Source organism: Telopea speciosissima, chromosome 11, assembly GCF_018873765.1.
Source record: "Telopea speciosissima isolate NSW1024214 ecotype Mountain lineage chromosome 11, Tspe_v1, whole genome shotgun sequence".
Taxonomy (NCBI): domain Eukaryota; kingdom Viridiplantae; phylum Streptophyta; class Magnoliopsida; order Proteales; family Proteaceae; genus Telopea; species Telopea speciosissima.
Genome location: NC_057926.1, coordinates 53,055,554 through 53,080,377, shown reverse-complemented (window position 1 = coordinate 53,080,377; position 24,824 = coordinate 53,055,554). Strand labels below are relative to the sequence as shown.

At 38.2% G+C, this 24,824-nt stretch overlaps 1 long non-coding RNA gene across 1 annotated transcript; it reads right to left on the bottom strand.

The window, feature by feature from the left end:
• Positions 1-16,574: 16,574 nt before the first annotated feature.
• On the bottom strand, positions 16,575-18,255 carry LOC122646451. Its single transcript, XR_006330619.1, has 3 exons — positions 18,189-18,255; positions 16,736-16,840; positions 16,575-16,648 (listed from the first exon to the last, which is right to left on the bottom strand). It is a non-coding gene; the product is annotated as an uncharacterized LOC122646451 (long non-coding RNA).
• Positions 18,256-24,824: the final 6,569 nt, after the last annotated feature.

Below are 24,824 nucleotides of genomic sequence, written 5' to 3'. Positions count from 1 at the left end.
AAATGATTTGCACCTCCCTTGTTTAAGCTTTTGTCCCTCCCTCCCTCCCCAAAATGAACAATGGAGAGCATTTTGGTTGTTTCATCATAGAAACTTAAAAAATTTACACATACAAATCACTTTCAAACTGTTGGTGGAAATGTGAAGTGGAGTTGCAGTCTAACAGAAGTAAAACTTCCAACCCTCTCTCTCTCTCCTTTTACCTTATCATTGCCTCTACCTTAGTTGGGTAGAATGATATGCATTACATTGGAATCTATAGAAGTAGAAAGAGGTTAATGAAGCCACATAATTAGGTGGTTCACCCATCTATGAACCACTCAGGTGGATCAACATATAACCTATCCTTCTGCTGCCGTATAGCGTCACAAGCAATTTGGCAAGCCACCTGAGTAGATAGTCTTTGATCATGGAATATTTGAGCCCAATTAAATTCAGAAAGAAGATGAGTAATCCTGGTAAGAATCTTTTCCACCCTTGGATGAAAAGTTTGCCTTTCTCCTGTAACATTAATAGCATCAACTAGCTCCCAGGCTTCAGAAATCAAACCAATGCGCTGTCTACGTAGCCGATGAGCAAATTCCAACCCACAAAGAATGGCTTTCGCATCTGCTTCAATGGAATCTCTTGCATCTATTAACTTCTCTTCGATGGCAAAAAAACCACCTCTAAAATTTGTTAGATATCCCCATATGAATAGGAATAATCTGGACTGATAAACAATGCAAAAACGCGCACAATATATATTGGTGGATCCATGTATGCCAACTGCTGTGATTGAGAGGGACTAACTCCAGTAATTTGATCAAACTTGAAACTTCTTCTCTGCGTCAATTTATAATAAAGCATTAGTGAGACTAACGAATGATAGATAAAGAGGAAGGGAAAAAATAGTATTACAACAAACACCAAAGAAACACAAACAGGAAAAAAAAAAAAAACAGAGCAAGATGACCCAATAAGTAGCTAGAGGTACAGTACCTGTAGTACATATCTTAGTGACCGCAGGCTCTCCCTGTAGAAACTAATGTCTCTAATGTATGAACCTGCTGTCTCTTCACAAATAAATTTACTAAAACTTGCGGTTTGATTATCGAAATAGAACGATCCATCGTTCATCGTCTCAACAAGCACCTTATTCCCCTCATCTTGTATGTCCTTAGGAACATAATACTGATAATTGTAATAGCCATGAATATCCATCCAGGGAGTCAGATCAATACAGTACTCTTTTGCCCAACTCTCATTATCGTAGTAGTCTTTCAGCATCCATATGCTCATTTTGTGGTAATTTTCAACATATGAAAAGCAGAGTAATACTCTCAATTCTACCAATTGGAGATGCATTGGAATTTTTGTCAGATCACTAAAACCTCTGGGAGGTGGGACGAGGCTAAATTCTTCACTCTCCAAGTTCAACGCCAAGATTGTTTTCTGAATAAGAAGCTCTGGGTGGATGATCAACCAATGAAGAGCTCCGTCCATGAAAGCCGGAAATTGAGCACCCGCGAAATTATATGGACAATATCCGACGAGTCTCCAAGCCCAAGGAGAAGCATAAGAAGAAGGAGAGTCCTTTCCCATTCCCAAGGTGAAAACTCTACATTCCTTAGGGAGGTTGGGATCATACATGTGCAAGAAAGATGAGGGGAAGCAAGGTTCAATGAAATGGACTATTTTATACTCATTGGTAGACTCAACATATCCAAAACCGAAGGTATCATTTTGAGAATCCCGAAATTATGGCAATGTTATGGATTCATGTGTACTTGGATTGCAAACATAAAATTTATCGTACGATTTGAGACATACCAGATCGAAGCGAGTAGGCAATAAGTGGGATATAGGATCAGTGATCTTGAATTCCCTTAACAAATTAGGTGATAAGGAAAAGAGACGAGATGGTGATTTGGAATTGGATTGCTGAGAGTGGAGGTCAACGAAATAAGGATCACTGGATATGACATCAAACCATCGTTTACTTAGGCACTTGAACCTGAGAAGGGACTTCACGGGGAGCCATGAAAACACGTTGATCAACACATCTTCAGGTACCACCACCACCACCGCCACCGCCACCACCACATCGTCACTCCTGATCCTCCTCTTCTTCCTCCAACTCCGACTTATAAGACGATCTCTGTCTTTGTTAGTTATCATTTTCTCTTGATGAGTCGATCAAAGATAATGTTTTACAGACCTAAGAATGCAAAAAAGAACGGCTTGATCGAACAGATTAATATAAATTTCCCAGGACTAAGTTTCCCTCAGAAACCCCTCCTAGGGTTTTAGGTATTAGTATGAAGAATTGAAACTCAAGAAAAAAAAAGAAGGAACTTGTCAACTTACCAATGAGAGAAGAGGCGTGCAGCGTACTAAATCCATGTGGAAGAAGGATGAGGAAAATATGGTAGATTACAATATGGAAACAGAGATAGAGAGATAGAAGTGGAATTGGAGTTTGTTACGTTACTTTCCTTACTAAATGGATTTTATGTTTGGGCCTCTTCGATAGGGGTGTAAATGAATAGTCGAAATCCATTTCTGTATCCGTGTCCGTATCCGTTTAGTACTATCCGAATCAGCCCGAAAGCTAAACGGATGCGGATACGGATAGGCTATAGCTATCCAAAAAGCTATTTTTACATGTAAACAGATAAAATATCTGATCCGTATCCGTTTAACACTATCTGAATCTGTCCGATAACTAATCGGATTCGGATGCGGATATAGCACTATCCGAGCCGAATCTAATCCGTTTACAGCCCTACTCTTAGAGCCTGCACATGTATGCTGGCCAATGGGAATGCACACACTAACATTGAGCAGGGAAGAATATTCGCCTTTTCATGGGATTAGGATCGTACTTTACATAGGAGCAGGACGGTTCTTTGTCCAGGCATAGGAGCCACGTTGGCCACACGAATAGGTAGAGTTCTTTTCCCCTAGATTGGCACCCCTGGTCATTTCCATTTTTCAAGGGGTGCGGCGGTCATTACACACCCTTGTATCTAGGCATAGCGGCGGTGTGCTCTCCATGATCGGGTGGGACTCGACTCCTGTCCATCAACCCTGCCCGGGCTGCACGTGTTGTGCCAGACTTGGTGAGGTGTGAAAAGACCGCCTCACCCCTGCCCGAGCGCCTTGCCCAAGCAGGGGTTAGGCGGTCTTTTCATGCCTCACCAAGTCCGGCACTGCACAAGCAGCCCGGGCAGGGTGATGGACAGAATTCTTTTGGGACCGGTGGCATTCTACAGGGAGAGCTTGAGGTCACTAAGATATGTACTACAGGTACGAGAAAAAATCCTCTACAGTGCCATAATCTGGTTGTGCACTGCAGTGTGGGCCTGAGAGATCGATACGTGGAAGATGCGACATCCAACGGTACCGAGTTCGAGAAGAAAAAAAAGAAAAAAAAAAAACTGCCTTGCATCGAGTTCACACCGTTGGATTAAGCTTCTTCCACGTGTTGGCTCTCAGGGCCGCATTGCAGTGCACCGCCATATGCCTGCACTGCAGAGGATTTTAACCCCTACAGCTACTGTACCTAGGTACTTATTTGGATTATATTAGAATATAGGTTCTTTAATTCATTCTTAGTTGAAGTCTTCTTTAGTAACCAGATTGAACCAGGGTGGTACCGATCTATGGACCTTTATCCCCTGAGGTTTGCTAATCGGTACGGTTGTGCGGTTCCTCTCATAGGGGGGCTGAAATGACTATTCCACTCTCTCATCGAATACATTGCCCGGGTGGGTTTCACCCCCTTTTATTATAGGCACTAGGGAAACGTACTGGACAGGAAAACCGCAGGTGATAAAAATTCAAGATCTACCCTTCTATTTTCTTCCTGGTCTTGCTTTAAATCACCTCTCGCCTATGAATCAAATTCTCTCCAAGGTTATAAAAGGCGATGTGATATTATGGGTCAAGGCCCATCGTGATCAATAGATGACACGTGGTTGTGGTATGCATGTCCTATATATCTGCTGTAGTCGGAGGTTAATCACAGATCGCAATGACCATACATCTGGTATCTTGCTTCAAATTAACCACACGTTATCATAAAACTTCTGTTTACGGCTAAAAGAACCAAGGGACAGGAGTGTGGTAAAAGAAAAGATCCATAGCTCCATGGGCCATATGAAGGCTAGCTCGATCTACCAAATTGTAACAAACGAAAACAAAGAGTAAAATACTTAATTACATGGAGGCCAATAAGGTTGTGATTAGCGGTGTCAATTCTAGGCCCGAACCGGTTAGGCTGATTGGAAAAACCAAAGATTGGCTTCGACTGTTTATCGAACATGCTGCTGCGCTCAAGTCCGAACCGAATCTTAGGCAGTCGTGTTCCTAGTGTGAGGGTTCAGCCCAACCTCCTAAGAGTCCAACTAAGCCCAACTACTATCGAATTGCTCTTTTTTTTTTTATGAAAAAGAAAATTTTATTAAACTTAAAGGGTAAAATTTGTACAATTCATGCATAATCGGGTAGGGGAGGCAGATTTAACACAAGATTTAAACCAAGAGACAATAGAGGGGTTAGCCAGTTCTTTAAAAAAGGCGCCACTTGTTCGATCCAAAATCTTAAAAAAATAGGACAGGATTTCATAAATTTGATGAATCAATCTAAACATTTGTCACCATAGGGGCCTTTTACATTAGTTAAGTGTTTAATTCGTACATACCGGGAAAAAAAGTGTTTAATTCTATACATTATGTTCTACACCTGGACTATTATATATCTTCGTAATACAAGCCTTTGAAAATTGAAACATTTAATTAATAACCAGTTTAAGGCCAATTTAGAGATAAGTGGTTTAGTAGCCTGTTTAAGATCCGTTTAGCCCGATTAATGAGACCAACCATTTATAAATGGGACTATTTCTGTTCTATGCTGGCTGAATACATAAACGGGAGATCACGATGCAGATTTTAGAACTAACGTGGTCCGATCATGCCCGACTGGACCCGACCGAATCCAGCCGATTGACACCCCTAGTTGTGATGGCTCCACAAAAAAAAACTTTTTATTTTGTTTGATTTTGGATGATAATTATTGATCACCTCAAAATATGGTGATGAGTGATACACTTTAATTTTCCATTTACTTTTTCAACACTAATCATCTCTATTATAAGTGTTGAAATAATACTTTAATTCATTCACCAATCAAAGAAGAGGGAACTTTTTCTTTTCTTTTCCTTCTTTATTTCCTGATCATGAATTCATGACTCAGACAAAACGACTCCACCGTGTAAAACCAATTAGGAGTAGTTGCCTTGCAATTTTCAGCAGGCTCATTAATTTCATTTTGACTTCTAAACATTCACGCTTGTGAACTTTCTTGGAAATTAAGACAACTACTTAATAGTTCAATTAAGCATCATCACTCCTATAAAGCTTATAATTTCACAACCTCACTGTCCCAAAATTTAGTCAAAAATGAAGGCTATGGAGATGAAAATGGTGTTGAGTTGTTTTACAGATATTCTTTTGCTTCTTTTCTCTCTTAGATCAGATTCTGAATTTGATTCCAGTGAGAAGATCAGGAAAGAAGAAGAAGATGAATCTGCTCCAGAAGCAATTGTTACAGCCCAAAAGCACTTTCGCGAAATTCAATGTATTCGTGGACCATAGATAAGTTTGTTTGTTTCTTTATTTGCTTCAGGTTCTAGTTAGTATCTGTGTAATCTGCTCAGTTTGCATGCTTTAGATCCCAGTAATTTGAGAAGATTAGTGTACGTTTTTTGCTAATTGAAGTTTGGATGCTTAAAAATTACCACAATTACTGAGTAGTACTTATGCAGCTTTTTTTTCTTCTTCTTAATAAAAACTATTTGTCTTGCATCTATACACTGATCAAAAGGAAGATGGTTGGTCTGGTGGGAATATGAACAAACATGAATTCTCGTTTGCAGAATTTATAGAGTAGATGATTTAGTCAAATTAATTTTCAGGGCAAAATTTAGGGAGTGCTGGCATGTATCGATTCTGGACATAATTCCATAAAGTGACTTTCTTTGTTCTATTCCAATTATCATATGGGAAAAAGATCTCTATATGGGAGTGTGGCCTGCGCCAGCACTCCCATGAGTCTATCTCTCTTCTCCCCATGTGAAAAGACATCTCTGCCCCCTTGTTTTAAGGAGGAGAGAGATAGATACATGAGAGTACTGGGGCGTAGGCCACCCTCCCTTACAAAAAACTGTTTTCCCTTTTATATAGCTTGCTACCTATTTCTATTCACTTTTTAACATTTGAATTGATTTTTGAAATACCCATTGTGGGTATTTTAGGCAATTGAAAATAGGTTAAAACACTTATCTAACCTACCTAAGTGACAAACTGACAACAAGGTTTTTCCAAACTTACTAAGTGAACACGCTCAGGATCAGGAATACTTGAGCTCCAATTGGGGAACCTTTGGATGATGAGCTATGAAAAGAAGTAATAACTTGAAAGGGGAAAGTTTTCCTACACTATACTAGAAGGGTTCGGCCACTATTCTAAGGTCCTAAATCATCTCCCTATTTATAAATTGTCAAACATACCCCACTGCTGCATGATACCCTCTTCCACTCTTAAGGGATTCCCTTCACGATGGCGTAAGGAAAATTCGATCCAACTTGAAAACATCTTTAAAAGGGAAAAAAACTTGGTTTTTTGATATACCATCTCGTTGCTCTTGCAGAAAAATTCTAACCTTGATTTCAGAATAGTCTTCTTTGTCGTTAAGGCTTGCATTGGCGGATCCGGCTCCTCTCTTTGAAGGGCATCACCCAATGAGTACCCAATGAGGCATCTGATGGCTGGGCTGTGCCACACACATATCCCAACAACTGACTGGGTGCACATCGAGATTTGTGCGGTCCAACCCAGCCATCGAATGCCTCATTGAGTTCTCCACTAAGTGGAGAGGAGCCCAATCCTGCGTTGGCGCTTCCAATTTATTGAGTAGATTCGTGTTAATTACCAAAATACCACTGCCTCTGGCCAGAGGCAGAGCAACAATCCAGCTTTTCATTCTTCTTTTTAAATGTGACCATTTATTAACAATTCCCTCTGGAGGGAAAACCTGTACCCCAGTTTCTTCCATATGAAGCGGAAGAGAAAGAAGAAGAAAAAAAGGGGAGGGGAGAGAGAGAAGGTGTGGATTCCACTGTTTTTATTTTAAAAGATAAAAGGAAAAAAAATTCTCCAAGCCTAAAGCGTACACTGCACCTCTTCACTTAAACTTTTGTATTAATTTTTTTTAAATGGAAAAAATAATAAATACAAAGAATACTATGGGCAGGGCAGCTCCTCTCCCCCTGTGCACATGTTGCTTAAAAGAGGTTGGTGTGTCCATGTCTGCCAACTGCTGTGATTCGGAGAGAGGAACTCCAGTAATTTGATCAAACTTTAAACTTCTCTGCATCAAATTATAATAAAACATTAGTGAAACTAGATTGAAAATTGGGAACTCCTTAATTAGTGTCCAAACATAAATGTAGGAGGACTAGCCTCAAGTACATGATATCAATATATAGGGAGAATGATCTCTGTGCCACAGCGTAGGCTGCACCCAGGCACATGGGTCTGCCACTCAGGGGGGCAGGGTGGTCATTGTGCCTATCCCCATGTTCCTAGGCGCAGCCTGCGCTGCGGCATAGAGAACTGCTCCCCATATATATATATATGGAAAAAGACTGGGTATGCTTGCGATATACCATAAGCTAGCACCCATGTGTCTGTCTGTCTCTTCCTCCCTTTGATGGGTAAAAGAATCATTTCAAAAAGGGGGGAAGAGAGAGACAGATACATAGAGCGCTAGCTTATGATATACCACTAGCATACCCATCCCTCTCCTTTATCCGTTACCATGAATAAAAGATTAATAATGAAGAGGCCACCAAATTACTAGATGATGACATTGAGACTCGATTTTAATTATGGTAACAAGATTTCATTAAGAACATTTCAGCAAAGGAGAAATTGAAGAATGTGTGAGACTTTAGAATGCCTTTTTAATAGAATAATGGCATATGCAATGGAAAAGATGCAAAATTGAAGATATGTGAGACTATAGGATAGTAGATTACAATTACAATAAAATCCAAAATAAATGTGTTTAAGCTTAAATCAAATGGATCAATCTAGCAATTACTTAAGTGTATTCGATCTTACTATACAAATTTAATCAAATTGACAACAAAATTAAAGAAGGTTTCAACCAAGAATGAATGAATGAAGAACGACTTATATTATAACCATAGTAAGTAGCTAGGTATAGTAGTACCTTTAGTGAGCGCAAGCTCTCGGTATAGAAACTGAAGAATGAACGTTTCTCCTCACAAATAAATTCAGTAAAACTTGATTTTTGGATATCGTAATAGAACGATCTTCCCTCCGATGTCTCAAATAAGCATCTTATTCCCATCATCTTCTATGTCCCTTGGAACATAAAACTCCCCATCAGGGTAACGAGGACGATATGATGTGTCCGCCAAGGGAGTCAAATCAATATTATACTCTTTTACACACATAAAAGTACTACGAATCTCATTATTAAGGTACACTTTTAGCATCCATATGTCCATTTTGTTGTCATCTTCAACACATGAAAGACAGAGGAACCCTCTCAACTCCACCAATTGGAGATCCACGGGTCGAGTTCGTGTCAGATCTCCACATCCTTTAGGACGAGGGATCATTCGAAATTTTTCAATCTCCAAGTTGAACACCAAGATTGACTTTTCGATATCGATCATAAACTCTGGATGGCATTTGCGATTGATCAACCAATAAAGAAATCCGTCCACGAAAGCCGGACATTGATCATACTCTACATTATATGGGAAATTTCCTATTTCTTTCCAAGCCCAAGAAGAAGGAGAATCTTTTTCCATCCCGAAGAAGGTGAAAACTCTACTACATTCCGTAGGAGAATTCAAATGAACTATTTTATACTCATCGGTAGACTCAACATATCCAAAACCGAAGTTATCATCAGTATTAGAAGACAAAAGTGGTGGCAATGTTATGAGTTCATGTGTACTTGGATTACAAACATATATTTCATAATTGTATTGGAAACAGACCAGATCGAATCGGGTAGGAAACATGATGGGGGCTGTGCCTGTAGCAATTTTCGTACAGATCTCGAATTTACATATGTTGTGATATGTTTTAGGGTTTTCTAATTTTGGAGGTAGACTTGATGATTAGAAAAAGAGAAGAGGTGGTTTGGACTTTGATTGCTGAGAGTGGAGGTGATTGAAATGAAGATCATTGGATATGATCTCAAGCCATCGTTTATTTAGGCACTTGAACCTGAGAAGGGACTTCACTGGTAACCATGAGAACACTTTGATTAACAAATCTTCAGGTAGATCCATCTTCTCTCGAGTCGATCAAATAAATCAAATAATGTTTTACAAATTTCCCTAGCTAATTAACTGGAAAGAATTGGAACTGTAAAAAACTTAACAATGGATAAGGGTGGAAGACTAAGGAGAGAAGGACGAACTAATTCCAGTAATTAGGTTAAGAAGATGGGAGGGGAAGACCGGAAGAGAGCTCTCACTCCCTGTGTGAGTGAAAGACGTGGAATCGGAGGAGAGAATATAGAGTTTCTTATTGAAAGGGAGTTTGTTCTTTTTTACTTCTTTTATAAACAGATCAGAAAAAGGAGTTTAGGTTGCTTTTTTTTTTTTAAATTAAAAAAATCGCCAAAGATTACATTTAGTATAGTTTTAATTGATTTTGTTTGTATTTTAAATTAGGGAAAAAATTCTCGACTGGGTAATATTTCGTACCCCTCTCACAGGGCACCGTGAAATGATGCATCTTCCCCTAGGTAGATACTCACATGTGTTCCCCCATTGACCAAGATATTTGTGTAGAGACTATGCGATCAAGTAAAGATCTCTTGCCCAATTAAATTATTTTGCAAAACACCTTTCTATATTGACATTGGTTCCTCTCTCTCATCAATTCTGGTTCCAGCATAGGAAATAAATAGGAACACTCTCTGAAACCGTGTAAAAACTGAATATAACATAATAAGAACCGAAAAGTTCGGTTTGAATATTGAATTTTAGAATCGATTCAGTTCCAAATCACAGGAACACTCTTTGAAACCGAACCGAAAAATCGATTACAAGCCAATTTACACCCTTACCTAGGGTAATCAACCTGTCTGGCCTAACCGGGCCTCATGTTGCTTAAAGTCTACACCGTGACCGCCCGTTTAAGTATTCGGGTCTGGCCAGCTGGTCTGGTCAGGCTAGGTCGGGCTTCAGGGTATAATCAGGCTAGTGTAATCGGGCCTTAACTGGGCTGTGGGCATTTTAACTCCAAACAGGCCTTAACCGGGTCTTAACAGATTAAGAATTATAGAATAAGCAACTTATATTTTTCTTCCTCGCTTCTTAGGGTTTTTTATTTTTTATTATTATTTTTTTTTATCAGCAATGAAAAAATATTCCTTATCATGTGGTCCTCAAAATATGGATAAATAAGTTAATCATGATATCAATCAAAGTCCAATGTCTATTTTGGCTTACTCATGCTAAATGAGATCAAGCTACAGCATCAGTTTTGACATGAGAATGAGACCATATTATAACATATATGTGTGTATTAATAACCTAATCCATCGATGAAGAGCTGAAAATTTTCAAGACCCTATTAAGTTAAAACATGATCGATCATTCAAAGACCAAACACGCTAAATTTATAAATATTTAGTTCACAAGGTTTCAAAACTAGCAAATAGGTCGGGCTAGGTCAGGGTAGTATTCGATCGATCAGGCGCGCGACGGGACCGCCAAAGATTTCATTTAACAAGCTTGAGAACTGCAATAACACGGGCACGGATAAATACGACAATTAAAATAAGGGAAGCAATTTTTTGTCCGGGAATGTGGCGTATAATCAGTCTATCTCTCTCCTCCTTAAAACAAGGGGGCAGAGGTGTCTTTTCAAATGGGGAGGAGAGAGATAGCCTCATGGGAGTGCTGGCATAGGCCACACTCTCTCTTAAAATAATTGATTTATTTTATTTAATGGATTTGGTGTAATTATTTAATTGTCCATTAAAATAAAAATAAATAGTTATTTTACTTTCCCTTTTAGACCCTGTTTCTACCATAATTTGATGCACACAAGGATAGTGTTGCTCAAGGGGGAGAGCCGGGCATGACTTTGTACGGCTCTCCTCCGAGATTTTTGGTTTGGTGAAACCTTGATTTTTGAAGATTGTGGATTTAAAATCTCTTGGAAGATTAGTGATTGACTTGAAGATCTTTCACTGCAGACAAGTCAATTGATTAGGAACGACTTCATGTGTGCTCATTCGCTACGCATTCGGATATGGAATGGTTTCTTATTTTCATGGGATGATGGAAAAAGATGTCATTGTAATCTTTATCTTTAATCAAACAAATGGAGATTCCCACCAACAGGTGTTCCTATGCACAAATCTCCAGATTGAACAAAAAAAAGAAGGTAGTTTCCCCTTCTAGATTCGGGTGCCAGTCTGGTCCAAGTTCTAAAAGCTATGGTAAAAAGCTATGGTAACCACAGTTGTTAGGGTCTTGGGTAGAGCTCATCCTGAAAAGCTAGCCATTAAGGAGAGGGTGCCCAAGTACCTATTAACCCACTCAAATCCCCATTCATATCCGATGTGGAACTATTTTTTGCCTACCGCGTACAACCCCAACAATCTCCCCCTCTACGCTGGAGGGACCGAGATCTTCCCATCTCCCCTTCCACACTGGATCATCCGAGATCACACCGGGTTCCCATGCCCTGGCTTTCACCAAAGTTTGGCCCTGCCACAACCTGGCTTTGATACCACTTGTTAGGGACTAGTTACAACTCATCATCAAAAGCTAGCCATTAAGGAGAGGGTGCCCAAGTACCTATTAACCCACCCACATCCCCATTCATATCCGATGTAAAAATATTTTTCTGCCTACCGCGTGGAACCCCAACAACAATTCTTATAAGTGGCTACTGAAACATTTCTTGAAATCTAAGCACATAACCTCTCTTTCTTTAGTTTCAAATCTTCAATCTAGATCAGTCACACCCCCTATTAAAAAATATCCTTTTTTAACTCATCCACGATGGATTTTCAGACTTATGGAAGAACACTCTCCTCCCATTACCACGTCACCTTGTTCTCTCTTCCTCTCCCTCTCCCTCTTCCTCCAAACCAAAAATGAAACAAGAAAACTAAGAGCCCGCCCGCTTGATAATCTTACGAAAAATAGTATCGCTTGATAACGAAGTATTTTTTGTGACTGTTTTTGAAAATATAAATCAAAATTTATGCTCCCTAGAAGACTTTTGACTCGTTTCTGAGCTGAAAATTGAAAAGTGTGCCCGATTAAAAACTCCTATATTCGTTCACTATACACTTTTGTAAAATTGAAAAAGTGTGCCTAACATATCCTTTTGTTAAATTTTTTTTTTTTTTTTTAAATAAAGAGTTTTGCTTGTTTCCAAGAACAGGTTTACCAAGCGAATCAAAAACGATTTTTCAACACAAAAAATGAAAAAACTATTTTACTGCTTCTTAGCACAAAAGTAGAACAGAAACACCCGTAAGATTATCAGTAGTATAAAATTGTAGGTAACTAGAAGCCACAAAATTAAGTAGTTCATCCATCTATGAACCACTGAGGTGGTTCATTAAAACATAACGGTCTACTCCATATAGACTGATTAGCAATTTGGACACACACTTGAGTAGATAGTCCTTGATCATGGAATATTTGAGCCCAATTAAATTCAGAAAGAAGATGAACAATCCTGGTAAGAATCTTTTCCAACCTTCGATGAAAAGTTTGTTTTTCTCTTCCAGTAATTATAGTAATAGCATCAATTACCTGCTTTGATTTAGAAACCAAACCAATGCGCTGGATACCTTGGTCACGAGCAAATTGCAACCCACAAAGAATGGCTTTTGCTTCTAATTCAATCTCATCTCTTGCATTTACTCTCTTTCCTTCTATTGCAACGAACTCACCTCTAAAATTTGTTAGATATCCCCCATAAGAATTGTACAATGATTCATAACAAAAAAGTGCAAAAACGCGCACAATATAGATTGGTGGATCCATGTCTGCCAACTGCTGTGATTGGGAAGGAGTAACTCCAATAATTTGATCAAACTTGAAACTTCTCTGCATAAAAATTTATAAAATAAAATAAAACATTAGTGATCGAGACTAACTAGATTCATGCATGGGGTTCTCTTTAAGTAATTATTGTACAAACATAGTAGTGTAAGAGGAGGACTAGAGCCTCTTTAAATCAAATCAAAGAATAAGGTGCCATGGGATCTTAGGTGCCGATCCAATGGTTGGTAGATGGCAGTTGGGCATTTTTGAATTTTGAGCGTAGGCCATCATTTATCCACCAGTGGATTGGCATGAAATCCATATGAGTTGAGCACAACACGATAGCTGCTCAGCTCCAGGCCGCAAAAATCCAAATCCAAAAGGTATTAGGGCTAAGATTTCAATCACCAATCAGCCTGAGAAGGGGAGGGGGGAATTGAAGAACCTATATTACAATATAATAAATAATAATATATCTTAAGGAAGCAGTTAAAAAAGAAGGTTGAGTACCTTTAGGACATATCTTAGTGAGCGCAAACTCTCCGTATAGAAACTGAAGAAGGAACGATTCTTATCGCAAATAAATTTAGTAAAACTTGCGGTTTGGATATCGTAAAAGAATGATACTCCGCATTTGTTGTCCTCAATAAGCATCTTATTATTCCCGTCCTCTTCCTGTATGTCTCTAGGAACATAAAACTCATCAGGGTATCGCCAAGATCTGTTACAGTACGGAGCGTCCACCAACGGAGTCAAATCAATACTATACTCTTTTACCCACGTAAAGGTCTCATTATTGTGGTGGTGGTGGTGGTGGTGGTAGTCTTTCAGACTCCATATGTCCATTTTGTTGTTGTGGCCTTCAAAACATGAGAGGCAGAGTAACCCTCTTAACTCCACCAATTGGAGATCCACGGGTCGAGTTCGTGTGAGATCACAACATTCTCTAGGACGTGGGAGGATTCGAAATTCTTCAATCTCCAAGTTGAAGGCCAAGATTGAGTGTTGGATGTCGATCATAAACTCCGGATGGCGCTTACGGTTGATGACCCAATGAAGAGCTCCGTCCACGAAAGCCGGAGATTGATCCCGCTCAACATTGTAGGGGGAATTTCCTAAATCTTTCCAAGCCCAAGGAGAAGCATAAGAAGATGGAGAATCCTTATCCATCCCCAAGGTGAAAACTCTACATTGAGTAGGAAGGGTTGGATCATATTCGCTTATGTCTCCATCAAAGAAAGGAGCATTCAAATTAACTATTTTATACTCATCGGTAGATTCAACATATCCAAAACCGAAGTTGTCAATATTACTAGGCAATAATGGTGGCAATGTTATGAGTTCATGTGTACTTGGATTGCAAACATGGATTTCATAATTGTATTGGAAACATACAAGATCGAAGCGGGTAGGAAACATGATGGGGACTGCTTCTTCAGCATTTTTCGTATTGATCTCGAAATTTCTGTTTATCAAATTCCCTTCCATGTCCATGGACGATTGGATAAGAGTAAATATGTGATCATGATTTGGGTCTGAACTAATTACCTTTGGAGGTATAGAGGATGAGAGAAAGAGAAGAGGTGGTTTGGACTTGGATTGCTGAGTGTGGAGTTGAATGAAATGAAGATCAGTTGATATGATCTCAAGCCATCGTTTACTTACGCACTTGAACCTGAGGAGGGACTTCACCGGTAGCCATGACAACACTTCGATCAACAAATCTTCAGGTAACAACACCAACAACGTCAACACGACTGATGGATCCTCCTCCTCCTCCTCATGATCATCGTCGTCGTCACTCCTTCTCCTCCTTCTCCTCCGCCTACTTCTTAGAAGCCCATCTCTTCTCTTACTCATCATCTTCTCTTCTCTTGAGTCCATCAATTAGAAGAAGGGAACCCTAATTATATAACTTATGAAAACACAAGAAATTAGGGTAGAAGAGTAAGGAGGAGAAGAGACGTACTGATTCTAAGTAATTAATACCAAGAACCAATGAAATTAAAGACAAAAAACGAATTGAGGAGACGTGGAAGAAAATAAAAAATGGAGGATTTAGGATAAGTATCCTATGTAGCGTGCATCTGGCGTGGCCCTCAGAGCTGGAAGAAGCTTCATCCAACGTGCTCGATGCAATGAAGTTCTGTTTTGTGTTTTTTTGTTTTTTTTACCTTCTTCTCAATCTGAGCACCGTTAGATGTTGTATCTTTCATGTGTCACACTCTTAGGCCCACACTGCAGTGCATCACCAAATTAGGGTTGATGAATTTTTTCTACTATTCCCCTGTTGTAAGGAGATTTCTTTGCCTTTTTAAGGTGAGAAAGGCTGTTTTCTAACTGATTACATTTAAGGAGAGAGAGAAAAAGATACGTAGCAACTTGGAGGGGAAGAGAGAGAGAGAGAAGTGGAAAGGGAGGAGAGAAATTAGGTTTTCTTATTGAAAGGGAAGTGATATGTACAGAATCCTATCTTCAATAGCTTGAGGACACGTATAACTGGGCCAACTTGAAGAATATACAACCCTAAGGATAAGTATGACGTTTTAGACAATCTCATATAAATAAGGTAAAGTTTCATACACCTTTTGTAAGTATATGAAATGTCACAAACACCCAAGACTATGTCAAAATATCACAGATAACTCCCTATTTTCTGATTTTAATTTAACTTAATCCACTCTATTTGATAGTGTAGTTAAATAACTCTTAATTATTTTATGGGAAGCAATTTTCTATACAGGAGAGTGGCTTACGCTAGCAGTCCCATGTGTCTATCTCTCTCCTCCTTAAAACAAGGGGGCAGAGGTGTGTTTTCACATGAGGAGGAGAGAGATAGACTCATGGGAGTGCTGGCATAGGTTACACTGAGAACTTTTTTTTATATTTTATAATGACAAAATTACCCTTACCACAGGAAACTTGTGATTCTATTTGTCTTTTTTTTTTGGTAATTTACACATCACCCCTGAGGTTTAACGAAAGTATAATTTTACCCCTCAATTTTGGATAAATCTGTGTATCCCCCTGAAGTTTACAAACGTTAACAAATATACCTATTCCGTTAGTTCATGATTAACACCTTTAAAAATATGCTATGAATTGATAGAATTGCCCTTTTAAGAAGGGTGGGGGAAAAAAAAACCCAACCTGCAACTCATCTTCCCCTAAATCGATTGGGAAAGATGAGTTACAAGTATAGGAACCCCATGAAAACCGAGACAGTGACACGGCGAGCGAAGGATCCGGAGCAATTTGGAACAAAGTCTACCCAAATTAGATTCCTCTCTTTAAATCCTATCTTTCATTATGATTTCTTAAATATGGGTTCATAATATTGTTCTGGTTTCATCAAATCATTAAGTTTCCGCCATTGATTTCAGCAATCCTATTTCAATTCTGATTTCTAAAAACTTCAGTATCTGATTCTGGAATCTGAATTACTATTTTGTTCGTATTCAAAAGAACACTGCTGTATCTGTTCCTTGTGAATCCTTGAATGTAACATATGCAAGCTGAGACTTTTCAGATTCCCTAAAATTAGGTGATGCAAGTTTTTTTCAGTATTGAACTACCTAGTAAACAAACCCAGCTAGCAGGTCCATAATAATAGTGACCAACCTTTGCATTTCAACATAATTGAATATCACCAGAGAAAGAGAAGAATTCTTTGATGTCCTGCTCTGATGCAGCTAATGAAATATTGCTGACTTTCACTGTCCTTATCTGACACAAGAATGCGCAAAATAGTGCATGATGGAAAACAAAATTAATCTAAAAAATTCCAAGAAAAACTGCAATATGAGTTTATCAAATAATTTAGGAACATATAAAGTGTGTTGAAAACATTAAATTCCAAAATCAGCATCCCAATCATAGCAGAACACACACAAGTTTGACAAATCCTTGGAGCTAAATGAAAGCAGTCTTAACAATTGAAACTTGCTTATGACACAAAACATAACAAGAACATGAAACTGCAGACAGTAAACCATGAGATCTGACTAAAGATAGAGAGATTGCAGCAGTGAAACAAAAAAAATTTGATTGGAAAATTACAATAACCTCCCATATTAAAAAGAAAATAATTAACAAAAACTCTCTGTTTTAAAGAATTAATTAGGGCTCTTAAAAAGGAAGACACCCACATCTCCTCCTACCGATTCCTCATCTACTGTCTTCCTACTTTTCCACTTTTACCAACCTAGGGTAAAGATTTCAACTATACTTGCTCCCATCTGCATGAATGCACACTTCCCTCCCCCCTCTATCCTCCCCTTCTACTTATTAATTAATGGCATATTTGTTGAGGTATCACGTAGGCGCCTTGATTTGTTCCCTCCTCCAAGTATAGTTGTCCAGGCATCACCTAGGCGCCTTGGTTGCCTTGATTTTGGACCCTCTCCAACTCCTTGGGTTGCCTAGACGCCGTGAAAACTATGCCTCTAATGCCAAGAATCGCCTAGACACCGTGACAACTATGATTAATGGTAGGGCCCCCCCTAAGAAGGGTAGAGGTGAACAAGACTTGTAGGAATTCAAGAGGGAGAGTTTTTGACCCCCTCAGTTAATGACTTTCTTTGTTCAACTAGGCTTGTTCAAGATTTGTGAAAGGAGAGACAGGCAGTATTGTGGTGGAGTAACTTCCGGAGAAAGAGCAAAGAGTTTGCTATCCTAAGAGGGGGACTGGAAGGGGATAGAGCTTGCTCTGAAACACATTTTAGAGGTACTAAAGGAATTTTGTTACAAATGCACACCCCTTTTTTACCATCATTAGAAAGGGGAGGTGTAGAGATAAATTTTTTTTTCCTTTTAAGAGCCCAATTATTTATTTTTAAATGGGGAGATTTATAAATTACTTTCTGAAGAATGGAGATCAGAGCAAATTTCTCTAATTGATTCCATTTCCTAGAACATGGTCTTTCTTTGTACATCAACATGATCACTGGATTTTTGCATTTGCAATTATTTTGATTGAAAAGATAATTGCATCAGTAGTGGAACCCAATTAGTGAAGAGAGGTCTATTATAATTTCAACCAGATAATGGAATTTCAATTAAATTTTAGCCTCACATCTGAATACATTGATCGTCCAAATTTGATGTAGCAGTTACTGGGGAATCCGGGCCTTTGCTTGGATAGAAAAAGACTCAAATAATTGTTATATTAATGCATTTGATTTGAGCTTAAACACTACATTTTGGATTTTATTGTAACTGTACTCAATCCTGTAGTCTTACAACTTTGCTTCTTTTCTAAAATTTGATTGCATCCTTGAAAAAGCATTCCCAAGTCTCACACATTATTCAATTTATCCTTTGTTGAATTAATTTTTTTCTCAAATATTCTTTACCATAATTAAATCGACTCCTTCTCTTTCTCAAGTGAAATCACGAGTTGAGTTTTTAGTATGGCATCAAGAAGCAACACAATATGATACGGCTAAAACATATCGAACTAGGTACGTACATGTGGAAGTTACCTATTTTGCTCCATTTCACTAAATCAACTAATCCAACATAACTTATACAGTTCAAGCAAACTGAAACTTAGACCAAAAAAAGACGGAGGAGAACTAAGGGAAGAAGAAGAAGAAGAGTAATAAGAGGAGACCAACATAACCAACCGTTAAAGCAAACTGAAACTTGACCTAAAAACAGAGGAGACCAATATAATCAACAGTTCAAGCAATCTGAAACTTGACCAAAAAAACAGAGAAGAACTAAGGGATGAAGGAAGAAGAAGAGAATCTACCCAGTTTGCTCTATTTCAATGGCATAGTGAAATCAACTAATCCAACATAACCAACAGTTCATGCAAACTGAAACTAGACCAAAAAAAAAACAGAGGAGAACTAAGGGAAGAAGAAGAGACTCAGAGAAGAGTAGTAAGAGGAGACCACCGTGCCTATAACCCAAGCCGAAAGGGTATAACTGTTGTTCGATGGCTATCACTAAGAGGGGGTGAATCAGTGATGTAAATTTTTCAATTTCTTCGCCACTGCACGTAATTACTGGCGGATCTAAAACAAACCACAAAGTCGTGTACACACCCATGCGACTCAAAGGCTCTACCAAGTGTGTGCACCCATTCCAGCCCACACTCCAAATGCAACAATAAAGATATAATGCAAAAATCCACACGCACAACACGAGGTATACGTGGTTCGCAAGTTGCCTATATCCACGAGACAATGCCACTATGGGTTTCATATTTGCTCAAATACTCAACTTCGCGCACCTACTGGGAGCACCCACACCCAAATTTTCCAGATAGAACCGAAAGGGCAATTAAGCCGATACAAAAAGTACCCAATGCCCGAGAGCACCCACTCCCAATTTAGCACCCACTAAATACAAGACAAAAATCAATAGAGTTGGGTTTATATCAATACCCTACAAATAAGCTCAGACTAACTTAGGTTATCAACATGTATCACCTAACACTAATAAAAATAGTGAACACAGACAATCACAAAGAAAAATGGAAGATTGGAGGCCTTACAACCATTTGTCTGTACCGATCTCAGATGTGATGGAGCCCACCTGGAACTACTAACTCTTCCCTTGCAATGAGAGACTTGGGTTTTCAAGTGCACACTGCCATAAGGGGATCACAGTTGCTCCTTTCTTCTTGTCTCTTCCTCTTCTTGTATTTCTTCAAGAACCAATTAAAAACCCCAATTTCTCTATAAATAGATCTTCAAAAACCATTGAGAACCAAACATGTAACCCCACAACAGCCTTCTATTTCTTCAAAATTCAAAAATATAGAGAGAGAAATCAGATTCCATCTTCACCCATTTGGTTGCTCTATTTTTCAAGCAAAAATCCCTCTTTCTTCTTTTCTTTTCTTTTCTTCTTCTTCCCTCTCCTTTCTCCCTTTTTTTTTTTTTCCCTTAACCTCTCCACGGTTCTGTAGCTTCTTTTTCACTTAGAGAAGAAGAAGAACCATTTCTCTCTTCTTTCTACAAAAGATCAAGTAAAAGACTAAATAGCCTTTTTTAGATGGGCCAATGGAATTTACATAAAAAGAATCTTCAATCAAGCATTGATTAAAATACTTCTCTTAAAGTAGAGAGAGATTGGCACAGTTTTCAAAGTGCTTTTTGAAGAACCAATCAAAAGCTTTTAAATGGAATCAAAGACTTTTTGAAAACCTTTTTAACTCGTCCATTCACAACCTTCACGTGGGAGAGTAATGATTTCCTTTTTTTTTGAAAATCTCTTCAACTTTGATAATTTCAAAAAGAATCCCTCAAACCTCATTTATTTATGTCATTATAAACATTAATTAAATTTATTTGCATGTAAACCCTTGAGACCAAAAAGTGATCTTAAGCTGCTGGCCGATAGCAAAATTTGAAATTCAATTTTCCAGATTTGCTTCTAATTTGCGCATCCAAACGGAAAAAATCATAACTCCCTCATTTGACGTTGGATTGACAAACTGTTTGAACCACTGGAAAGAGGACTCGATGAACTAATTTTTTCTAGTTCAAACCTCTTCAAAATTCTGATGTAGGACCCACTGAAAAAATATCTGAAGGTAGCACAGCCGCGGTGACTTATGAAATAGTAACCCATAAGCCTCCAAACACTTTGTATCGCTGCTACCCATGCTTGTAATGCTCTGAACTGCAACCAACAACATTTCCTAAGCCACTGGACACTGTCATAGCCTCAAGACTGGCCACCTCATCACTGCTCTGTGCTTGGTTGCCAACAATGACAACCCATATGCAACAATAACATGGTAGAAAAAAAACACTTACTCCCTCTTCTTCAGAATATCTATGTAACGACGACCACTGTGCTTATAACCCCAAACCTGAATCGTTGCTCTCTGCCTCCGTGTGATTTGGAGAGCGCTCCGAATGGGTCCAAAGCCAAGAAGGAAACTGCCATTGTTGTTGTCCACAACTTGGGCCTCAAAAGGATCGTGTCTGTCGTTCCTGCCTTCAATGGAGATGTGAACGATGTCAGTCTTTGGCTCGATCTCCAGGCATGAGTCCTTCGAAGAGTAGTTCTGTTAGTGGCGCTTGACGGTTTCCCACGAATCGTAAACGTCTCGTCTCAGATGCAGCAACTTTCTTCTCAAACATGAAGAAGGGCTGTGTGACTAGGCCATCTCTGTTATATATTTGTGCGGCTCTAACAATGCCTTCATAGGAACGAAGCTGTTGTGGTGGCCATGGACGGGGGTGGTTAGGGAAAGAACTACGTGGGTAACGGGGTTTTTGTAATGGTTGATCTGTGAAGGGCATTCTTGCTGGCGACTCAGAAAGCCTCCTTCACAATAAAGAAGATGAGCGAAATGCACTACAGAGTAGAGACCGAGGATGAAATGGAAGGGGACGATGCTCTCTTTCTCTTTCTCTGGCAATATATATATATATATATATACACATGATTCTCCATGTGCTATGTGGATTTTGGGCATTTGAAAGCAAATTAAATGAGGATGGCATCAAAATAATTAAATAAACAAGAAGATTCTGCAGGTATTGGTTAGTGAGGTTTGTATTTGGAAATTTTAGTTGTTGTAATTTTGTTTACTTAGATTAGATTGAAGAAGTAGTGATGTTTTCTTATTAAAAAAAAGTGAGAAAATTCTCTGCCCTGGAGTGTGGCCTACGCCAGCACTCCCATGAGTCTGAAAAAAAAAGAAATAAAATTATCTCGTTTCTCTCTTTCTGTCTCCCATTCACACTATACTATGACTGTATTAAAATAAAATCACATTATTTCAATGTGCCAATACTGTAGCAATGACACAGTCCGGATAAGGGGTAAACAATCAAAAATTTTCTTTTTTAAAAGGATATCAGGGGCAGTTTTGTCCAAAATGGATCGATCCATATCAATACTGTATCGGTATCATATCTATTTTACAAGTGATCGATACGTGATCCGATACCGTGTGCTAAAACCAAGTGTGGATCAATGGATCCGTTTTTGTTTAAAAAATCCCACTATGGGGACCATGGTTTGAGGTATCAGTTTGCTACGCTATAATGGGATATATTGCAGTGGTTATAAAAAAATCCACCGCTAAATATAACAAGTAAATTAAAAAATTTTTTAATGATTATTTTTATAGAAATTAATACATCTTTTACTATTTTTATTACTAGTATTATAATACTATTACTACTAATAATAATGTTTTTTTACTGAATTTTTAGGGTTTAGGATGTTTAGGGAAAAATTTAGTAAAGTTACGTAGAAACTAAAATGTTGATCATATTCATACATTACCATGTATGAAAATTTTCACCAAAAATAAAATAACATATTTCTTTTAATTAAAATAAATTGGTTGAGGTCCAATTTTAGCTATAGGTTATTATTACAAGTTTAGGGCTACTATTATTAGTTTCTATGGTTTACGCTTATTATGGCCGATTCCAAGTAAATCAAAATCGGCTAAGGTTTTAGTTAGTCGATATTTTTTTTTCTTCTTCTTTTGTGACCTTCAAAACTCCACTTCCTCAAAACTCTTGTTTTAGCTAGTCGAGCAGTTTAATTACTCCACTAGTTCTTGATGATAATCGGAGAAATTCTGTTTTGACCCACCTTGGTAGAAAGGACCAAAATGCCTCTTGCCAGTTGTTTTGATCAAACTATGGTCAAATACCCTTAAAATTTATTTGTTCTTTTCAAGTTATATGATGATGTTTATCATTAAAATCTCTATGTTAAACATAGTTTGAAAATAATTAATTTCGATATTATTTTAAAGAGACTCAGTTTTGATTTGAAGTGATCATATTGGAAAATAAAATTTTCTTATGGAAATAGGTTTAGAATTTTATTTGAAAATTTTTATTTCAAATAAATTGATATGTAAATTTTACATTGTGAAAAGTATTCCAATATTCTACCAAAATAAAAAAATATTCCAATATTTATTTTTTGATAAAAAAATATTGAAAAAGTTTTTAACATATAAAATTTTACATTTACAAAATATCTGGATACTTTTACATGCGGTTGGCTTTTCAGGTTTGGACCTTGATTTGTATTTGATGTTAGCGACAAAATTGGGGCGTGGTTTATCAAGACAAAGACAAAATTGGGGCGTAGAAGGAAAACTAGGTAATGATTGGTCATGGGTAATTTGGTCTCTAAAAATAGAGAAGATGTGATACGGTGGTACCTTTTGTGGCAGAGAATAAAAGAGAGAGAGAGAGTGATGTGATTCTGGCAGAGAAATCTCCGTTGCCGGCAGACGTGCTGTTGGAGGCGTGTGTTATGGTACAAAAGGGTTTTCTTATCATGTAAATCGGGTTTCACTACGGTGTGCAACGGGTTTTTATTTCATCTAAAGTGGGATTTTGGTATAAAGTGTCTTAAGGGTGGAATTTTATCTCCTCCCATTCTGACGCCCTCCAATCCCTCACATAGGAGTTGAAATGATCACCTTACCCCACCTTGAGAAGTGTCCAACAGTGGGTAAGTGGTCATTTCAACTCCCATGTGAAGGATTGGAGAGAATTGGAGGTGATAATGATATGCCATAAAGGTGGTTTTTTAGGGTAAAAGACATGTACCTTCTGTCATTTGAAAATTCATGCTTAGGAGAAAACTGGAACACCATTAGAGCTGCAACTCGCGAAAGGGAAAGGGCAATTTGGGTACTTTGCTTTTCTAATTTCTGTCATTTTTGTTGTTTAATTTAAGGGTATTTTGGTAATTTAGCCTTAACAATGGTATAATTGTACATTACCTTCTTCACGTTAGCATTTAACGTTTGAAATTAACGGCGTGGACTTAAATGGCTTTAGGTTGAAAAATAGGGGTAGTACGTGGAATTTTCAGGGAGTGCATGTCGACTTGTCAGAACCTTAGGGGGCATGAGGAATATTGGGTGCATTTTTGGGGGGTACGTGTATTTTACCCTTTTTTTAAGCGGTTGTCTGTTACTCGGGAACCCAGTTGACCAAACCCTGACTGAGTTGTCTCTGTGACTTCAATGAATTAACCCACTGAGTTAACTTATTAAGATTATCTAATTATTTAACTTATTAAGATTATCTAATTAACAATTGTGCTGACTCTTAGACAACGAAGGCTTTATCGGTGACGTGCACGATGGTGTGGCCTATTTCCAATCCATGGTTATTGAATTTATATATCCTTCAACCATGAGTTTTCACGCTATCTAAATAAAATGTTTTTACCCAAAAAAATATATATATTTTCATAAGGTTTGTTTAGTAATTGTTTTAACAAACAACTTTTAAGGACTGTTTGGTTTCTGTTTTAAGGAACAGTTCTGGTTGGTTACACGTTCAAGAAACAAGTTACTTTAAAACAAGTATAGGAGAGGGATAGGTATGCCACCCATGTGCACGCACACGAACGAATGGCACCATTGGAGGCGCGGACAGGGTATTATACAAGAAGGGCAAGGGATCATTTCAAAGGGGAAATAGAGAGAGATAGACATAATGGGGGCAAGTGTGTGTGCATGCACTGGTGATCTAGCGACTAACAAACCAACCCACCATTCCTTCTCAAAGACCCAACAAATTCGGCCTCAGAATGAATTTCGGTGTTGAAGCCCGAAAACTTGAAATTCAACTCAACATAAGTTAATAACAAATTCAATTTCAAACCTACTAAGTCAACTCAAGATGCTATAAGCCTAAGAAAGATGATTTAACAAGATAGAAGAGAACAGAATACTAAACGAGTAGAAAAG